The sequence below is a fragment of the Gymnoscopelus braueri genome, assembly GCF_963280865.1.
Source record: "Gymnoscopelus braueri genome assembly, chromosome: 2".
Taxonomy (NCBI): Eukaryota; Metazoa; Chordata; class Actinopteri; order Myctophiformes; family Myctophidae; genus Gymnoscopelus; species Gymnoscopelus braueri.
In genome coordinates this window covers 29,547,106-29,569,064 of record NC_137604.1, presented here as the reverse complement: position 1 = coordinate 29,569,064, position 21,959 = coordinate 29,547,106, and the positions used below count along the sequence as shown (strand labels likewise).

Genomic DNA, 21,959 nt, shown 5'->3' with positions numbered 1-21,959 from the left:
ATAATGTTTTCTAGTGTTATTGGTATTCCTTGTTTTAATGTCTCATCTCTGGTAAAGCATCCGTTGTTGCCTCCCCCACCGGCTCGTGACTCCTGTCCATCCCCTGGCTCTCGGGGAGGTTTCAGAGGCTGCTGTGGGCTGAAGGTATAGCGGGGCTGTGGATAAGGGGCGGTCAGTGTGGGAAGAGAGGAAAGGCTGGATCCCTCGCAGCAGAGCGAGTGCACTGACAGCGCATGCAGAAGCACCTTCTGTTCACTGAGTGTCGTAAGCCACTCACAATTCAGACTGGTCGCTCTCGCTCGCTCCCTCGCTCTCTTTCCCTTGATCGCTCACACACTTGTTCGTGCTGATCCCCTCCCCTCTCTCCCTCCCCCCTCACTTCTCTTCCCTCCTCTCTTCTTGCTTGCCGTTTTTTTCTCTCTCTCTCTCTCTCTCTCTCTCTCTCTCTCTCTCTCTCTCTCTCTATTTTTCTCTCTCTCTCTCTATTTTTCTCTCACGCACTCTCTCTCTCTCTCATTTTTCTCTCGCGCACTCTCTCTCTCTCTCTCTTTCTCTCTCTCTCTCTCTCTCCCTGACATTTACATATTCAAAAGGGGCTGGGCTTAAACCAGAAGCTTTAATGAAATCTCTCTCTCTCTCTCTCTCTCTCTCTCTCTCTCTCTCTCTCTCTCTCTCTCTCTCTCTCTCTCTCTCTCTCTCTCTCTCTCTCTCTCTCTCTCTCTCTCCCCCCCATATATATATCTATCTATCTACAGTATCTCATTAGTCTATCTCTTTTTTATGTCTCCTCTCTCTTTTTTTCATCTCTCTTTCTCTCCAGCTCTCTCCCTCTCTCCCAATAATGAATTGATACGTATCATATATGTTACTTTTGACACGGTTGCCAGTAGAACAGCTTCCCAGCCTCTTTGGTGATGCATAATAATATTCCTGTATAGACTCAAGGGGTGTCCTATATCCACCTCAGTCCTCCAGCAGAGAACTGTGCCCGAGCATATTAATAGTGAGAAGAGGCTGATTCTGCATAATGCATGATGCAGATGTAAAATAATGGAATAATGTTATCAAAAAAAAAGTGTGTGTGTGTGTGTGTGTGTGTGTGTGTGTGTGTGTGTGTGTGTGTGTGTGTGTGTGTGTGTGTGTGTGTGTGTGTGTGTGTGTGTGTGTGTGTGTGTGTGTGTGTGTGTGTGTGTGTGTGTGTGTGTGTGTGTGTGTGTGTGTGTGTGTGTGCGTGCGCGCGCGCGCGTGCGTATGGTATGACAATTATTACTTACACACGCCACATGACATTTAGCATTTAATCATTTTGTGTTTAATCATACTGACCAGCAGACAAATGTGGCATTGTATATCATGGTCAATTAAAGCCTTGGCACACCATTCCAAATGCAGATAATAATCTCTTGCGACTTACAGTAGCACTAGTATTGCATAAATATTCTCCTCTGGAAGTCCCCTCACCCCTCAGGGATCATTCCAAGCCTTATCATGCAGTATCCCCATTTTCAAGGACAATGAGCTGTGACAATTCCATACATGACATGAACATGACTTATATAAGCCAAGCTTTTAAACCACGCAAGTAAAGCAACTTTTCCCCCCTTTCTCTCCCCTATTTTGTTTTGCTCTGATGGATAGAAAATACTCTGTTACAGGTAAAAGTCCGGAATTCAAAATGTACTTGAGTAAAAGTACAAAAGTATTAGCATCAAAATGTAGCCTACTTAAAGTACCAAAAGTAAAAGTACTCAATATGCAGGATATCCCGTTTCAAGTTTTCAAATGTATACTAATCTTTTGAAAATAGCAGATCTACAAGCTCACAATGCGACAGAAGCCTTCATATGCATTGCCCTATGTGAAATTAACAATTTACAATTAACAAAAGTCTGTCTAGCTGGCACCCTTGTCTTACTGTAATTGTCATGTAAACAGTCTAAAGCAGCATTTGAATGCAATCTACCCCTCTAGACTCATCTTCAACTTGAACCCACTTATTTTTATTTTTATTAACTATTTAGCAATATTAGCAGTGGAAATACTTTAGTATTTCCAATTTACAATACTTTTACTTCTACTCCACTGCATCTCAGAGGCATTACTTTCACTCCACTACAATTATTTGAAATCTTTAGTTACTAGTTACTTTGTAGATTGTTATTATTATTACAAAACATACATTAACCATTTCAGCCCTAGATTTCGGCCATTTGAAAATAGCCGATCTACTGTACAAGCTCACAATGCGTCGCATCGCGACGCATTGTGAGCTTGTAGATCTGCTATTTTCAAAAGATTTTTACACATTTGAAAACTTGAAATGGGACATTTTGCATATTTAGTACTTTTAAGTACATTTTGATGCTAATACTTTTGTACTTTTACTCAAGTACATTTTGAATTCCGGACTTTTACTTGTAACAGAGTATTTCTAAATATTGCAGTATTGATACTTTTACTTGAGTAAAAAATTTGAGTACTTTTTCCACCACTGAATATTAGTCACTCTTCTGCAGTGATCCTTTATGGGCTATTGAGAAACATCCCCCGCCATAAGTGACGTGGGCACCTTTTGTGCGTCAACAAATTGATACACACTGTTACAATACATGTGTACAGTATAATGGCACATTAAGGACCACTTATGCAATGTGACCTTTGTCAAGGTTAAAGGAACCTGTCTACACATGTAATTGGAGTGTCCTTCAACACCCATTGGAGAGGGTATGGATTGTCAGTTCTGTCATTTTCTTTTGAAGGTAGCACGCATGTGCCCCGCAGCCCTTCTATTAAGTAAAATATAGGTCTATTATTACCGTTTTCCCCAAGTCAGCAAAAGAGAAGGACTTTCCTCATGGGTACATTGAAATCAACTAAGAAATACATCTTGATAGCACGGATTGAACCAGTTGTAAGGCCATTGGCTGCAGTCATTTTCTATTCACAGCTTTGGCCATACTTTGCACATAAACTGGCGATTTTCCTGTTAATGGTGTTATTTTTAGATTTTGCCTTTGTTTACATTTTATCCAAACGTCATTAAAACATGATCAAACTTATCTGAATAATTTAGTAAATGTTGGCACAACATAATCGTGCAGTTAACTCACATCGACATTTGAATTTGATTTCAAATCAATATTGTTCTCTTGCTGTATTTCCATCTGTAGTCAAATCTGTCTGCACTTTCAAGTGGATTAAAACACAACAATGATGTAACATTTACAGATACATATCTACACAATGATATTAAACATGTTGGATTGAAGTTTATGCATATTGATTTTCATACCGTTCTGCAATGAATGGAATCAAAAGGCGTGAAAATGGTCATCAGTAATGTCAAGTATACCGTGAGTCATAGTCAATGGGCGTAACATGCCAGACCACCAATATGGATTTTTAACCCATAAGTACACTGTACGGACACAAAGGTCTTATGCATATAGTTACTCATTCACTTCTTCTTAGGCCCTGGGGGTAATACAGAGATTACAGATTACATTACATAAATAGTTAAAATAAATCAATAATAAATACATTCATAAAATTTCCATTCCAATGTACTAGACAACTAAAATAGCAAAACAACAACATCTGCACGGTAAATGGAACCTGTTACAACTCAACAAAACCAGGCCTACATAAGTTGACAGTCAATACAACTGAAAAGTGATGGCATGTAGGATGAGATTTGGACAGATAAATGTGAAAGGCAGCAGACCATCCCAGCTTTTTTTAAACCAGGGTTTATAGAATGCCAAGTGTAGTGACAGGAAAGAGGACCTATGTGTGACAATGCCTTGAGAGAAAACGCCTTGGCCAAAAGTTTTGGCCGACATATTTTCAACTGAAAAGTGGTGATGCCACGTGTGAGGGGTTTTCAGTTGCAAATATGCCATTTTGTGTCATTGAAGTGACACGGTTGTCTATACGTTAAATTATGTAGGTATGTCAAATGACCCAAAATGTTATTTTCAAATCTGACAAGCTCATTCTGCAACTCTATTATGTCTGTGATTAGTTTTGGTTCAAGCTTTCTTCGGTGGCTCTCTCAACTGAAACATTTTCTTCTTTGCTGTCACAAGTTGCAGATAATGTCTGTGTATATGATAGATGGAGAGCGATGGAGGAAAATATACAAAACGTTGGTAATTGATCATGCTTAATATAGCCAATACCAATGAATATTAAAATGTACCTTGATCAGAAATTAGGCCCTGAGTAATTGGCAGTTTCACATTGGAAGAAGGTGCTTTGCTATATTGCATGCAATGGTTTGTCTGGGGAGAACCAAAACTACTTACCTGAACCAAAAAATAAATGAAAAGAAAGAAAGAAAAACAGAGGGAGTGACATTTCTTAACCACCTAGCATAACCCTGGTATCCCCAAATAGGCATAACAGGGTTAACATCCAGTTTTTTTGTCAAATTGTTTACAAAATTCAATATAAACTAGAAAGAGTGCTCCTCTGAGCACAGGTCTCCACCAGGTCAGGTAGGTTATTGTGGGCCGGCAATGTTCGGAATTCGCCAATCAGGATGGAATATAAAAATTCGGACGGAACCATCTTGATCACTTGACTATAGAGATAATGTGTACCGATTTGCATGATGTTGCAAAAGTCGGCCCCCTGGTGGCGCTATAACAGGCCCATGTAAAAAAAATGGGGCAGAGGTTCTGAATTGGCATCCAGGGAGTGTTTGTGCACAGTTTCGCAGCGACCGGGCCAACGGTGCCGGAGATTAGCTGGTCGCGGACGGACAGGACACACGGACACACGGTCACACAGACACACGGACACACGGACAGGGGGTAAAACATACTCTCGCCATGCCTTTCGGCCTGGCGGAGACAAAAATATCAAACTTATCAGACTGTCTACATTCCCCAAAACGGACAGATCGATCGATCAATAGATAGATAGATAGATCAGATCGATCAGTTAATAGCAGCACTGCAGTAAGCATGGAACAAGGTTTAGAGCAGACTCAGATCATTGGGGTCCGGGGTGACACCCTGCAGGGCCTACAACCAATCATTGAATACCTACACCATTAAGCCCCTCCCACTGGTGCACTTTGCTCGTGTTGGGCATGTTTATGAAACCATGCAGATAATCCAGGAATTGCCGTGATTAAACGTTAATGGAACGGTTATTTATTAATTTATTTATTTATGCACAGAACCACTCTATTGTGCCATGGAAAAGCTTTCATTTTGAGCTTTATCAGTATTCCAAACTGGGATCTTTGAGCTGTTCCTGCATGCCTTCATGTCAGTTTTGTAGATTAGAACAGAAAGATCTGCAACCAAAAGGATTTTATGTAATTCAGGGATGTTCCAAACAACACAGGCTCTTCTGTGCTGCCTATGTCAGTAAAATGCACACACACGCACATACTGTACGCACACACACGCACACACATACGCACACCTATTACAGATGGATGATAAATAAAGATACCATGGATCTTTGAAAGATAACCTTGATTTGTTCCTTCAGTCTAACTCATTTCTGCTTACACGGTCAAAACATTTCTATGCACAAACCATATCTGCATACTAATTGTTTTCTTTTTTCTTTTATGACTCTATGTTCTCTAGTTTGAGGGTGGTAAACATTAATGTTTATCAGCAGTGCAACTGAGTGCAACTGAGCGGTACAGTCAGGGTACTGGATTAAAAAGGTGGGCCTAAAGCCTATAGTCCAGAACAATGGTGATTTGAAACGTTCAATATTCTAAAACTGGACAGTCCACACCAAGGCGACGAGCAGAGATCATTTACCATTTCCATTCCTGTGTCCGTGAACCTTTTATTGTATACTCTTATATAAAAAATATAAAATAGCTATATGCTCTCCCTTACTTTCTCTCAATTGCTCGCTCTCTTTTTCTCGCTCCCTTTCTCCATCTCTCTCACAGGCAGGTGGGCGCGGTTGAAATAAAAAAAAAGATAAGCCCACGCATCACTAGTGCATTTGTGTGTGTGCAGTATATTTGCCTAGACAGAGAGAGGAAGGGGAGATGAAGATGAGAGGAGGGGAGCACAACCTTTATTTTCTATTAATTACACTGAATGTTGGTCTTGGAACATACCACGTGTGTGTGTGTGTGTGTGTGTGTGTGTGTGTGTGTGTGTGTGTGTGTGTGTGTGTGTGTGTGTGTGTGTGTGTGTGTGTGTGTGTGTGTGTGTGTGTGTGTGTGTGTGTGTGTGTGTGTGTGTGTGTGTGTGTGTGTGTGTGTGTGTGTGTGTGTGTGTGCGCGTGTGTGTGTGTGCGTGCGCGCACTTGTGATTTATATGTTGAAACTCTTGCGACTCAATCAGCCAGCATCCGCTGACCTGCAACAGGGTGATTCAGACTGCTACGACCACAGCACCAATGTTATTGCATTTTACTGTCTATGGCTGTCTAGGTGCTCTCTCAAGTCTCAAGTCCAAATAAAGGGAAGTGGGATGTAATATGTGTTTCCCGGTTAGATACGTATGGCTGACATTAGTCAAACTTGCACACTGTTAGCAGAATATTGCTGACACACCCACATCCGCTGCAAATGTTTTGGCTCACAATGCTTGGGAATCTCAGCGCTGATGAGATATTTCATTAGTGCCTGTGTGCAACTCACTGCACTGGGTAGTTATCTGGAAAGAGTGTTTAGAGGTGTGTTCTGTCAGTATATCAGAATTTTGTAGGTTGTAACTATTTGTTGTCTCCGCCAGGCCGAAAGGCATGGCGAGAGAGTATGTTTTGCCCCCTGTCCGTCCGTCCGTCCGTCCGTCCGTCCGTCCGTCCGTCCGTCCGTCCGTCCGTCCGTGTGTGTGTGTGTGTGTGTGTGTGTGTGTGTGTATGTGTCCGTCCTTCTGTCTGCGACCAGCTAATCTCCGCCACCGTTGACCCGGTCGCTGTGAAACTGCGCAAACACACTCCCTGGATGCCACAGCAGAACCTCTGCCCCACATTTTTCAGATTAGCCTGTCATAGCGCCATCATGAGGCCGACTTTTGCTAAACACATTTGTTTATATTACTCCTACAGATTTTGTCCAAAAAACACGCAAATCGGTACACACTATCTCCATAGCCATGTGATCAACATGGATCTGTCTGATTTTCCATATTCCATCCTAATTGGCTAAAATTGGCTTCCAAAGTTTGCAGAATTGGTTCATTTCGAACAAAATGCCTCAAATCATGAACGCAGCATGCGATTTGCGTGCAATTTTCCACGTAGATTCCCACTTGGCCCAGGAAGAAATGCCACTTGAAAACGTTCAAATCAGCCTCATGGTGGCGCAATAACAGGCCCATTCACGTTTTTAGCTATAACTGCATCAATCTGTGTGAAACTTTGCACGCACACTCCCTAGAGGCCAAGGAAAAACATTTGCCCTGCATTTTTCACATATGCCTTTTAGAGCGCCACCAGGAGGCTGAGTTTTGTTAAACATTTTTTTTGCTCTTACTCCTTCAGATTCTGTCCAAAAAACGATCACGCAAATCGGTACACAGTATCTCTATAGTCATGTTTTCAAGGATGGATGTGTCCGATATTTCATATTCCATCCTACTTGGCTAACATTGGCTTCCAAAGTTTGCAGGATGGGTCCGTTTTGAACAAAATTCCTCAAATCATGAACGCAGTGTGCGATTTCCGTGAAATTTTGCACGCACATTCCCACTAGGCCGAGGAAGAAATGCCACCCTTTTCACATTGGCCTGTTATAGCGCCACCAACAGGTCTAATTTAGCAAATCACATTTTTGGAACAAAATGCCTCAAATCATGAACGCAGTGTCCGATTGCCGTGCAAGGCCTAAGAAGAAATGGCAGTACAGTCAGGGTGCGTGCCTCTATGTGTTGTACATCATCTCAGTCAGTTGACTCAGTCTATACAATCAGCCCTTGTGGAAATCTAAAGAAACTGATATTCTCTTTAATGAATAACAGAAATCAGCACAAATGCTGTTGCTATGGTTGCCGTTGCAGTGAGTCATTGTCCTCCCTTCATCCACATCCTCCATGAAAGCCACCTCATTAGCTGTTTTCTTTCTTTCTTTCTTTCTTTCTTTCTTTCTTTCTTTCTTTCTTTCTTTCTTTCTTGGTGGTGGTTGTGTCTATGAGTCAAAGTGATGTTAAATGCCCCCCCCACACACACACACACACACACACACACACACACACACACACACACACACACACACACACACACACACACACACACACACACACACACACACACACACACACACTGCCCAACCGTGAACTACTTTAACCTGGGGCATGCAGGTCCTTATAGGCAACAAAAAATCTGTTCCAAGATAATCGCCAATCAATGTGATGCGTTGGGAGCTTGTAGATTGGCTATGTGCACTATTCATCATACGACACATAGCCAAGGGCTTAAGTGGTTAAATGTGTAAGTGTCATGTGACTAATGGGACTTGCATTCTCAAACATTCACCTAGTGGCCAGGTTCAACCTCCCACAGACCACTCAGGATTAAAAGAATGCTGGGATTGATTTGGCAGCCTTCAATGACCATTAGTCCGTAAGCTACTGTAACACGCTATGGATTGGAATAGCTGTTGGACTAGTGCTAAGCAGCAGTTGAGTCATTGTATTTTCACAATTGTTTTTAAATTTATCATCGTTAGAAATGAATTAGGACCCGAGCTCTGCACCAGTGCAAAGCCCTATTGAAATGCAAGGAATTATTCTTTGCAGAAATTAATCACATTTTTGAGGGCCTAAACGTACTCAAAAAGTTGTAAAACTTTGCAGACTCATCATAAGTGGTGAAATCTTTTGTATTTTATCAGTCTCGAAAAGGGCTGTGTTTCACTGCCAAACAGGAAGTGAAAATAGCCGATCTACAGGTTCAACCTTTGTAGCCACTTGCGAGTAGCCTCATTGGACTCGGTTTAGAGTCCTTGTTTTTCATTGTTGTTGGTTAGCCCCACCCACTGTTGTGATTGGTCAATATTTGATAGTTTCTATCTTTTGCTATAACTTTTGAACAGTTTGTCGTACAGTCATGAGTCGCCTCACTGGATTCGATTGAGAGTCCTTGTCCTTCATTGAAGTTACTTAGCTCTGCCCTCTTTTCTGATTGGTCAAAGTTTAAGAAAATCTATTATTTCTTTCCTAAATAAAAGCCCTAACATAGTTTTTCATTATAAAAGCCGTTACAAAAACATGTACACTGAAAAATACTTACCCTGCTACAACAATATCTGAAAGGTGACAAACAACGTTAACAAAGTACTTTAATTCATGTTTTGAGTTATGATAATAGTAGCATAATGAGGGAGAATTCAGGATGATTTCTTTATTTATTTTTATTTAACAATTACTGCTCAAAGCCTTTTTTTTGGCTTAAAGCCAAAAAAGCGAATTTATGGTTACACATTCAGCAATGCATTAATGCGATATTCAACCTAAAGCATTAATGAATTTTCTGAAATTACTTTGTGCTTGAGGAAGTTGAAAGTCTTGAACTGTATTTGTTCAAGCTGTGCTTGACTTTTCCTCATTTATAATTTATAACAGGTGTTGGACAAATGGACACAGAAGTGGAGGCAGCCCCTCCCTGTGATATTGTCTTAAAGATGAGGCTTGCACTACTTAAAAAATATCCTCATTGTGGTTTCTATGAACATAGTTCTCAAGTGCCCCTCTAATTGTTTCTAATGATCAGTTGATAGTAAGAATTCACAAGTGCTCTGTATTAGTGCTGCTTGACCTTCAATAGCTGAACCTCCAAACACAATACATTTGGCTATCCAAGCAATTATACTTTTAAATGGTATTTGTAGTGATGCCCGGGGGGAAATTACTTCTCAGCATTTGTCCCATCCACATTGGAGCAGTGTGCAGCCCCCAGGGGCCACAAGGTGTTTTAAGTGTCTTGCTCAGGGACGCTTGTACACAAAGCTGGAGGAGTTGGGGATCAAACCGGGGACGTTAGGGTTCCTAGACAGCCACATCCCGAGCCACTGTAATATACACAATTCCTATTGCTTGATTGTGGTGTTCTGTATATATTCATGAACATAACCCCCCCCCCATACTGGGAAAATGCGTGTATGTATATATATATATATATATATATATATATATATATATATATATATATATATATATATATATATATATATATATATATATATATATTCCTTTCATTAAAGTAATACTAGGTAACTTTTTCAACAAAACTAAAGTTAAATGGTATATCTTTTGTGAGTGGCAAATGTTTCACAACACCCACTCCATGAATTTCACCCCCGAAAGCCTTTTATAAACTCGTTTCTATTGAAACGGTGGCTAGGGTGTCATTCCCGCGAAAATGACGTCATCCGGCCGGAAACGGAAATGCACCGGTTTCCTGTTTGGCCAGGAACTACCGCACCGGTTTCCTGTTTGGGCAGGAACTACCGCACCGGTTTCCTGTTTGGCCAGGAACTACCGCACCGGTTTCCTGTTTGGGCAGGAACTACCGCGCTAATAACAAAAAAGAATCTCACGCTGTTTTTAAGAGATTGTAGGATTTGAAGATTGAAAAACAACAGCAAAAGAAAACACAGCTCACGTTGATTAACTAAAGCTCCACTGGCTAAGAGAAACGATCCACAGATAGTATAAAACAATTAAAAGAGTGCTTTTTGAAACGCTTCCGTCTTCCGGTGAAAACAAATGGAATTCTGGGTAACGCAGGAATAAACGAACGACCTGCAGTGACGGTAATGACCAGCAGAGGCTGCTAAAAATCGTTATTTGTGGACCTGCATTGTATTACTTTAAGCCTGCCAAAATAACTCTTATTTTCTATGTATTTGTAATTTAATTCCATTCATTAAGGAGAATTGTGTGGAAGTGCCTCTCCTCGCTTGTCTTTTGCTTGGCCTAGGATAACCTCTTCTTACATCTTTGTGGTTTGTGTCTTACAGTTTATTGGTTTGATAAGGCTATAATATCTCAATCTTGTCAAGTCTCACGCTTTCAGTGAGTTGACAAATGACCCTGCTCCACATTTATTCACCACCTCGTACGCCTTATTCTTAACTCCCTGATATCTCTGCGTGTATCAAATCAAAATGATCGTCAAGGTCAGTCCTTGTTCTTCTGGTGAAATGAAAACATGGTTAGTGTGCGTCCTTGTTATCCAAGCTGTTCTACTTAACGCTGAGTTGGTTGTGCTGGGGATCTTGTGAGTAGAAGGTGAGCGCTCAATTATCGGTCAATTAACCCATTAAGACCTGGAACGCATCTGTGTCACTTTAGATTTCTTTGGCTATTCAAAAATAGCAGATATACAAGCTCATAGCGCGGCACCGAGTGCCGCGCTACGAGCTTGTAGATCTGCTATTTTTGAATAATCGTGAAAATGTGTGCAAATCTTTGAATATATATTGTTTTAAAGCAAACATTTTTTACTCAAATCTTTGCTTCTGGGGGTCCCTGGACCAACATATTTTGAGATGGGGGTCGGTGGCCAAACATATCATTTTGGGGGTCCTTCGTCTTAATGGGTTAATTCCCTCCAATGTCTTCAATAACATGTTGTATGTAGGCCTACTAGAGGAGTGTGTGAGTGGACAGTTGGACAGCATGCAAATCACACCCATTTTTTGCCATAATTTTGTATGCGTTTTGCATCCCGTCTGTTAGTCACCCATGTATGACATTCTCATGTAATGGCTGGCTGTCTCTGTGCCATGTCACCAGAATGAGTTGACACAGAGGGGTCACGCGAGACTCATAATTAACAGCATCTATGATTATAGATCCATTATTTAAATCCTCTGTTGAGGCAGAGGACATCCAACCGTTTGACAAGCCCAACCAAACAAGACAGATGATGACTAATTGGCCCGTTACAGAGATAATGTAATGGGGAGCCGGGGGGAAGCTGGGTTGGGGGTCAGTGCAGGGAATTACTCCATGGACCGCCTGTCATTGGTATGGGGGAGAGACCACCACAAGCCAGGGCCATGCATCTGCATCGAGGGTAACCTGCAGCAGATGGCAAACAACTTGAACCCTGGGGTGCCTATTCTGGGGGCAAACATTTGGCGAAAATAGCAGCTCTACAAGCTCAAAACGCGTTGTTGCGGCACGTTGTGAGCTTGTATATCGGCGTTTTTATATAACAGATATACAAGCTCACAATCGCTGTGTAGAGTGAGAACAGGAGGGCCCTTAGTAGAGAGCCATGGGTGACTGGTCAAATTGTTATTGGGTTTAAAGGTAATGTAAGTAATATTTGTGACAATATTACTAAAACAAAAGTGTTTTTGTTAATATGTTGTAGATATTATGTTAGTAATTATTGCTGTAGAGTGTTTGGTCAATAACAGCGTCCGCCCGTCTCTCCAGCTCTTTAATAAACAGTAAATACATTTTCAGATGGGTTGCCAATTTTAGCCAATCAGGAGAGAGTAGGCGCTACCCATTTATCAGCTTCAATTGTTGCGTTCCAGTTCCAATTTTGTCACTTTTGTCCGATTTCACTTTATCCCATGAGTTCTCTCAACTGATTGGATCAAACTGGTATCCCAACCTGATAACGCATTTTCTGTTTACCAAAGACCTGGAGAGACAGAGACCCCTGTTACTGAACAAACATTCTATAGCAATGATTGCTATTAGAATATAGAGCTTCATCAGTGCCCATACCCTAGGTGGGGTTGGCGAAAGGGCCTTTCTGTGTGGAGTTTACGTGTTCTCATCGTGTCCCCTAGGGTAGGTACCCTCACAAAAACAAAATAGAGTAATCCTGGTCTCTATACTGCCTCCCCCTGGTCAGCCAGGGCGCCTGATGGAGGGGAAATAACGTGGAATCACGTGTTCCTTCCACACGCTACGTCCTACCGGGGAAACTCCCCCCCTGTCAGGTGATAAGAAGCGGCCTGCTCACTCCTCATGCGTTGAAGGAAGCATGAGCTCAGTTTGGGACTCTCCCCAGGCTGGCAGAGGGAGAGTAGCGCCCAGGATTACAAGCTTAGGCATTGGCACTGGGTGAAAAAAAATTACAAAATTGTGGGATAAAACATTTGGGAAAAAAAGAATATAGAGCTATTTAACACTTATTTTAACAAAAAGCTATCATGAGAGAGATGTTAGCAGCTAAGATACATTTTCACAGTGCTTTTTTTCTTTTCTTCTTTTTTTTTTACATGCATTTATTTACATGCTTTCAAGATGCCATCAGCAAGAGCCCCAAGCAAGGACATGAATGTATCATGTGTTTAGACAGTCCAACTAAGGATTGACCCAGTGAGCGGTTCTTGTCTGTGTGCCTCTTGGGTTTCCGACACCATGCACAGACATATCCCACTCTACTCTCGTTTCTGTTTGATCGAACTAATATTGACCAGGGCTTCAGTAAACAAAACAAAGAGACGTACCTTCCCGGTGTGTAGCAGAGGGAGCATGGTTGTCAACTGTGGGTTACAACTCCTAGCAACATGTTTTTGAGTGATGCGGAGTCTGCCTCAGAAAGGACTATCCACGACTACATTAACTACTTGAATCCATAGCATCTCTATGCTATAGCTCCTCTCACAATATTGATGACACAGGTCAGGTCGGGTTCTTTATAAACAGGCATTTATTGCTTCAGGCATTCTCTCCATCCCTCAGTCATGCCACACAAAATTATAAAACAATCAATAAATTGCACAGTACATAACAACATACATACATAATACAAGACATGTAGAAATGCGCAAAACACGCAGGTTAAGAGTGTCCATCAAACACAACGGCAACATCAAAGCAAAATCTAAAAATAGAATACCTCGTTGGCTGCTTGTTGTGGAAAAGAGTTTCTTCGTTGTTGGGTTGCTTGAAGTCCTTAGAATGTCCTTTTGACCGTCTGTCTATGGTTTCAAACGTCTTTAATAACTTTAGCAGCGCAAAATCACAAACTGCAAGTTTACAGAGCTTAGTCGACCAGGTTTGTTTGCTCCACCTGTCAGTAATGATATGCAATCATGCATCAATCAATAATGGTCCGGTGTGTGCTACTGACAAACAGGGAACTTTGTTCCGCCCCAGAAAGTTTTAATCACATCATTTTTTAACATTTTTAACCTTACATGAAATCAATTATTACCCAAATATTTATTTATATCATGAAATGATTATGAATTATGCTCTATGAACTTATGACCGTACATTTTCTTTATTTTAGCAATTTTAGTATTTTATGGTTTGTATTTTAAAAACAGCACTTACAGCGCGGATAACATTTGGCGAAATTAGCAGATCTACAAGCTCACAAAACGTTGTGTTGCAACTCTTTGTAAGCTTGTAGATCGGCTATTATCGGCAAAGAGACGTTGAGCAACAGGAGGGGACCTACAGTATAGAGCCCTTGGGAATCCAGTCAACTAAGTATAGAGGGTTTAAGTGGTTAACAGAAAAATCGGTGCAGCATTATCGTCAATGATTGGCGTGTTGAGGCCTCAGCGTTGGTTGATGGCTTATTGGCTGGGAGATGGAGTCCACTCAGTGCCAAGCACACTGATAAGGCAGATACCACAGTGTTTTCCACCCTCCATGGTGCACTACAGTTACTACAATAATAGATGAGAGGCCGTGGGTACAGTATATCTTGATTATATCACAGCTATGGGTGTTGTTAAACGCCCTTTAGCCATGATATCATATGATATATCATGGCCTCTGGAGTATTATTGCTGTTATTGCGCCGTTACCTAACACACCTTGCATGGCGGTGGATTATTGTGATTATACAGCAGAGGATTCCAACGTGCTCCATCGGGGGAGTTCTAATTTGACCGTTTGTTACAATGTGTGGCTCAGGCCATTTTACAGCTTTATAAATCTGATCGATATTCCATTCTATTCATAGTGTAGTTAAATATAAACGGGATTATACTACCCTGCTGCGTCACACATTTAATGATAGGCTATGGAGGTGTGATTGTTCAGATTGCGTGCACAGCGCCCCACGTACGGTACCGGCTAACAACAAAGACCAGGGTTACTGAATTAACCCTTTAAGACCGGGAAAGCATCATTCGTGTCATTTTAAGATTTCTTTGGCTATTCAAAAATAGCAGATGTACAAGCTCATAGCGCGGCACTCGGAGCTTGTAGATCTGCTATTTTTTAATCGTGAAAATGTGTGCAAATCTTGGAATATGTATTTTTTAAAGCGAACATTTGTAAAATATTTAGTTCCAGGGACTCCTGCAAGCAAAGATTTGAGTCACAAATGTCACTTAAAACACTTAAACACTTAAGTTATAAATGTCTGCTTAAAAAAAAAATCCCCCAAAAATCATGATTTAAAAGAAAATAGCAGATCTACAAGCTCATAGCGCGGCACTCGGTGCCGCGCTATGAGCTTGTATATCTGCTATTTTTGAATAGCCAAAGAAATAAGAAATGACAGAGATGCGTTCCCGGATTGAATGGCTCAAAGAATGTGATGTGGAACTTCACTGCAGGTTCACTCCAGGTTGCTAAAGATAAAGCCCCGTAATTGGAATGGCATCCAGAAAGTGATTAATACTGCACAGCCAATTCCAATGGTGCGGTGGTGTTATGATATCTGTGCTATGGCTGCGTGAGAGGGCTGTGATTCTGTGGCGCGTGACGTGCGGGGGGGTGCTATGATGCTTAAGGAGTGTTTGTTTTAGATATGCGTCGTTACATGATGCATCTTAAACATTTCACTTGGTTTGTTTCTTTTATGTGTATTGCCTCCCCTTGATGTCTGTTTGGTGTGTGCTCTTTAGTCTTTTGTGCGCCGCGCCCGTTGAAACGCGTCTGGCTTCAGAGGCCACATCAAACAGTGTTTGTTGCCGGAGCCCCCTCGCTGCCAAAGGAACTTTGTTCTGTTGTCAGATGAAGCAGAAGCCCCACTGAGAGTAACAAGCCCCCCCTTTCAGAACACCAGCTCTCTGCAGCAGCCCCCCCAACCTCCACCCCCCGCTGTCTACATTTTGATACTCGTATTCTGGCTGCCCCCAACAACCCTGAGAAGTAGTCCATTGCCCCCTTATGTACAGTACAGTCAGACAGGACCACTGTCCACTTTCATGTTGGGATTTAGCAGAGCAGAATTAATTGATTAATGTATTAATTCATTAATTCAGAGCTTATGCTGGGCCAAGGGGCATCCTGGGAACCCTGCACACGTTTCCTTTGGTGTTTTTGGCTCGGCAGCCTCGGGTTAAATATGGCGGCTATAGCTTAGCGGGTAGAGAGGCCATCCTCGGTAATCAGGTCACCTGGTTTGCCTCCTTATGGGTCCCTGAGCAAGACGCATAACCATAAAGTTCTCATCATGACCATCTGAGTAGCCATCAGCTGGATGAAGCTGGAACTGAATTTCCCCTGCATGATTATAAAGGGATTATAAGGTTTACAAAGTCCCAAATCCTATTTGTTCAACTTAAACCGTGCCACTTAAATGCACCACGGCACTTTCAACCAGGCACCCTTATTTTGGGCAATTTCCCAATAACAAACATACAGTAGCAGATCTATTATGCAACACAACGTGAAGATGCATAATAGGCTACTTTAGCTATTTTAACTATTGTCACACAGCACAATTGGCCTTAAGTAGGTAGCCGTGGTTTTACCAGACTCTCTATGCTTATTGTTAGCCACACCACCAATAGTCAGCAAGACAATAGCCTAGCAAGAGACACACACACACACACACACACACACACACACACACACACACACACACACACACACACACACACACACACACACACACACACACACACACACACACACACACACACACACACACACGCACAGAGAGAGATCTACTCCTACTCACACTGCACTTTACAGTCACTGTGCTATTGTCTTCTTGTGCCTTGGCTAGTCCTATTTATATCTGAATAACAGAGAATATCAAATAATAAACAAGTTCTGTGGGTTTTTGGTATTTTATAAGGAGTGTAAAGCATACATACACATCCGCTCTGGTGATCAGGTGCAGGACAAACAGAACCTATAAACAGAGTCTGGGAGTTATTAGCTCCCAATGTTTAATGCAAATTAACATTTTGATCCTGTGTGGATCGAAATGTTGATTTGCATTAAACAGTGGGAACCAGTGGTGGAAAAAGTACTCAAATGTTTGAGTACTTTGTTACAAGTAAAAGTAAGGTATTCAAAATGTACTTGGGTAAAAGTACAGAAGTATTGGTATCAAAATGTACTTAAAGTACCAAAAGTAAAAGTACTCATTGTGCAGAATGTCCCATTTCACAAGTTCAAAATGTATACAAATCTTTTGAAAGTAGCAGATCTACAAGCTCACAATGCGTCGCATCGCGATGCATTGTGAGCTTGTAAATCTGCTATTTTCAAATGGCAGAAATATATATATAGGGCTGAAGTGGTTAATGTATATTTTGTGATAATAATCTAAATCTGCAACGTAACTAAAGCTGTCAAAAAATTGCGTGTGGAGTAAAAAGTGGAGTAAAAGTACAATATTTTCCTCTGAGATGGAGTAGAAGTAAAAGTATTGGAAATGGGAAATACTCCAGTAAAGTAAAAAATCCTCAAAAGTGTACTGAAGTACAGTACTTGAGTAAATGTACTTAGTTACTTTCACACCCCTTGATGCAGGATGGCTCCTTTTTACAGTAGCCGATTTTGAACATGAATTCCATTGTTCGTAATCGAGCGTACAGAGTATATTTTGATGATGTGAAATGACACGTTCAGTGTGTCATCGTCTGGTGACGTCAACACAGAAGACAGCTATTATTTTTGCCGCATTGATCTCCCCCATATCAGAACAATGGGATCCAGGTTTAACATTTAATTTTAACAGTATTTCAGGGCCTTGACTTTCAATAATAATTTGGATTCCACATTTACAGAGACCTTTATTTTGGCAACTACTGGTAGATCCAGAACGTACGTGTGTGTGTGTGTGTGTGTGTGTGTGTGTGTGTGTGTGTGTGTGTGTGTGTGCGTGTGCGTGTGCGTGTGTGCGCGTGCGTGTGCGCGCGTGCGTGTGTGTGTGTTCATGTAAATTTTGATTTGCTTGATCTGAAATGTCATTTCATGGTATGATCATAAACTACGATGTCTTTGGGAAATAATCTGTTTGAAGACGTCGGTCAAAGAAAAGACAACATTTACAATTCAGTGTTTTTTTTTGGGAGCATTCACAAGATAAGTAAGTTTGCGGTCGCATGTGATAAAATGACACCAACATCAGCTGGGAGCTAAACAATAACATCTGGCACTCGAGAGTGATTTGCTTTGCCTTTGAGCACAGACAGGGCCACACAGTCTCCTACACAGTAAAATCCTAGGTGTTCATTTCACTCTTGAGATTGTACAAATGGAACCTAAATAGACCTGTTTATTTGGTTCCAGTTGTGCACTCTCAGAGTTAAATTACCATCAAGGATTGTGCTGTGTGTGTGTGTGTGTGTGTGTGTGTGTGTGTGTGTGTGTGTGTGTGTGTTTGTGTGTGTGTGTGTGTGTGCTATTCACTGACATCAGCGTACCAGTCTGGGAAAAACACAATTCCATATATAGTATATCGAATGGACCTGGTAATGCAATTATTTAACAAAAACAACAAACATACAAATTAATCCTGTACGGAATAATTGACTAAATGATTCGTCAAAAAGCCGGATAATCAAATGAATAAGCATCATTGCATACCAATGTACAGTATAAAAGATGGCCTGCAGGCTGCATTTAGATGTGTGCTCCCATATAAATTCCATCTATTTATGCACAGCAGTATACAGTAGTAAAGCACACTTACCACACTCCTTCATGATGCGTTGATGTGTTTCGAGTCGTTGAAAAGGTATCACTTCGCCAGGTTTACAGGTGTAAAAACATGGCTGAAATATGGCTCCGATCAGTTTTTATGATATCTTGGAAATAAAAATTGAGTGTGAAATACTTTCTGGATTGCAAGGCCAATGCCCTCCGGGACGTTTCGTGCTCAGTACGGGCATCACTACCGAAGACCACATTGCGATTTTAATCGGCTTCATTCACAAACTATTCACCTTGTGTTACTTGCTATTGATCGCTAAAGATTGCACTGGGAGACCACACCATTATTAGACTCTTGTCTTGTTTTTGTTTCGTTTTTTTACTTTAACCGGGAACGCATCTTTGTCATTTTTAGATTTTTATAGCAAAAATAGCAGATATACAAGCTCATAGCGCGGCACTCTGTGCCGCGCTATGAGCTTGGTGCCGCGCTATGAGCTTGTATATCTGCTTATTTTGGAAAGAAATTGTGAAAATAGCACACAGCAAACATTTGTAAAATATTTGAGTTACAAATGTTCGCTTTAAAAATATATATATTCAAAGATTTGCTAAATTCTTCACGATTTTTCAAACTAGCAGATCTACTGTACAAGCTCATAGCCCGGCACTCGGTGCCGCGCTATGAGCTTGTATTTTGTATTTCTATTTTTGAATAGCCAAATAAATCTTAAAATGACACAGATGCATTCCTGGTCTTAAATGGTCAAGGAATGGAATATAACAACATCACAGACCAAGTATTGAAGAAGACATTGTGAAAAACAGCACGATCATTGTAGAGGAACTTTTTTATTTTTATTTTTTCTCATAATAAAGTTAAGGCAGGCAGCTCCCGTGGGATGGCAGGCGCCAGGACTCTCTATTTCGCTGCTGCTGCCACTGCTGCCAGGCGGCTAGGCAGCAAAGTTGCTGTCATGTGTACGGTGGAAATAATAGAAGCGACAGTGGTACTGCTCTTTGGTGTGTAACGCCCTTTACGAACAGCGATCCAAAAGTGGATAGCTGTTCTATTTATTACCCGAATCTACCCAGTGTGTGCGTGTGTGTTCAGTTAACCCATTAAGACCCGGGGAAAGAATCTGTGACATTTTTAAGATTTTTTTGGGGCTATTCAAAAATATAAAAAAAATATATATAAAAGCTCGTAGCGCGGCATCGAGTGCCTCGCTACGAGCTTGTAGATCTGTTATTTTTCAAAAATCGTGAGAATTTGTGCAAATCTTTGAATATATTTTTTAACATTTATAACATTTGTAACTCAAATCTTTGCTTCTGGGGATTCTACAAATGTCTTCTAAATCCTTAGGTTTTTTTTGTTGTTGAAAAAACATGTTGCTATCAGTGGTGCTCAAACCTTTTCATGTCAAAGACCCCCAAAATGATATGTATTTGGCTGCGGACCCCCATCTCAAAATATTAAGTTCCAGGGACCTCCAGAAGTAAAGACTTGAGTTACAAATATTAATAAAATATATTATATTCAACACAAATGTTCACGACTTTTTCAAAAATAGCAGATCTACAAGCTCGTAGTGCGGCACTCGATGCCGTGCTATGAGCTTGTAGATCTGCTAAATAAAGCTGATAAAGTTCTGCAATTTTTTAATAGCCAAAATAAATCTTAAAATGACACAGATGCGTTCCCGGTCTCAATGGGTTAATGTAGTTCACATCGTGATGGATACTCATAGTACCCATGCACGCACGCACGCACACCTACACACACACACACACACCGTCTGCTCCCTCTTTACCTCTACCTAATTTCCTGGACTATCGCCACCATCCCAAGTTGCCCAGTCCTGTTGTACACCATACAGATGTAGCACAACCATTAATTATGCACCTCTTGCTGGGGCACATATATCATGCAAATTGCTTTATTGATGAGCTGGAAAATAAGAGGACGAAAAATGCTATTGTTTCACTATTCCAAGGCCACTAGTTTGAGAGCTGAATAAACAGCCAGAGTGCTGTCTCTTGGCTGTCCGAATTGGCAGTGCAAGGCAGCAGCAAGCTAAGTCCTCTGACAAGAGGAGAAATCCACTGCCTGGCTGCTAAACGGACCCCTCAGCCCCCCCCCCCCTCCTCCGTCTGCAACCAACCACCCCTCCTTGCTCTGTCTGTCTCTGTCTCTCTGTTTTGACACGAAACAATGGGGAAAAAAATAAGCTTTTACTTTCATTTCTAACCCATTTGATCCGGGAACGCATCTGTCATCTATTCGAAAATAGCAGATCTACAAGCTCATAGCGCGGCACCGAGTGTAGATGAGCTTGTAGATCTGCTATTTCTGAAAAATCTTGAAAATCTGTGCATTTGTAACTCAAATCTTTGCTTCTCCCTGGAACCAAATATTTTACAAATGTTTGAATTAAAATATATGTATTCAAACATTTTCACAAATGTTCAAGATTTTTCAAAAATAGCAGATCTACCAGCTCGTCGAGTGCCGCACTATGAGCTTGTATATCTGCTATTTCTGAATAGCCAAAGAAATCTAAAAATGACACAGATGCGTTCCCGGATCAAATGGGTTAAGTCATCAGGTGTCTTGGGCATCTCGGAGGCTAATCAGTCTATTATGATGTCTGTCACCGATACACCCTCTATCTTTACAGTGACAGCTCTTGTTTTCTGGCCCCGTAATACCATTTGGTATCGGCGTGACAGAGCACAGATTACTATGATTGATAAAGGATTACTCGGAATGTGCGCTTGGTTATCGGCAGGGTTCGATTTGCTGTGGGGGTGTGGGGCGAAATCCATGCCTCTAGTTTTGATACCCATCCATCCCCCATTTCTATCACTGGTGGGGATGTGTTTTATCCCTGCTTCTGGTCAGACTGAATTTAAATTAACCTTTGGGAAATGTAGTCTTGATTTGTTTCATAATTTTAACTTTCATAATATCACAGTTTAACATTTATATGACAATGAATGTTAACTCATTCCCTGCCTAGAACGTAAAAAACGTAATTATATCCAATTACCAATTCTGCCAAGAACGTAAAAAACGTATTTATTTTATTTTTTTCAAAATTTGACCCAAAGACCAAGGAGATATGATTTTTTGAAGATCTAGACTCCTATCCACTTCCTTGTTAACTTAAAACTTACAAATTATGTATC

At 41.1% G+C, this 21,959-nt stretch overlaps 1 protein-coding gene across 1 annotated transcript in view; it reads left to right on the top strand.

Moving 5' to 3' along the window:
- ctnna2 (catenin (cadherin-associated protein), alpha 2) overlaps positions 1-21,959 on the top strand; it is a 574,287-nt gene that overhangs the window by 403,232 nt on the left and 149,096 nt on the right. The window lies entirely within an intron of this gene.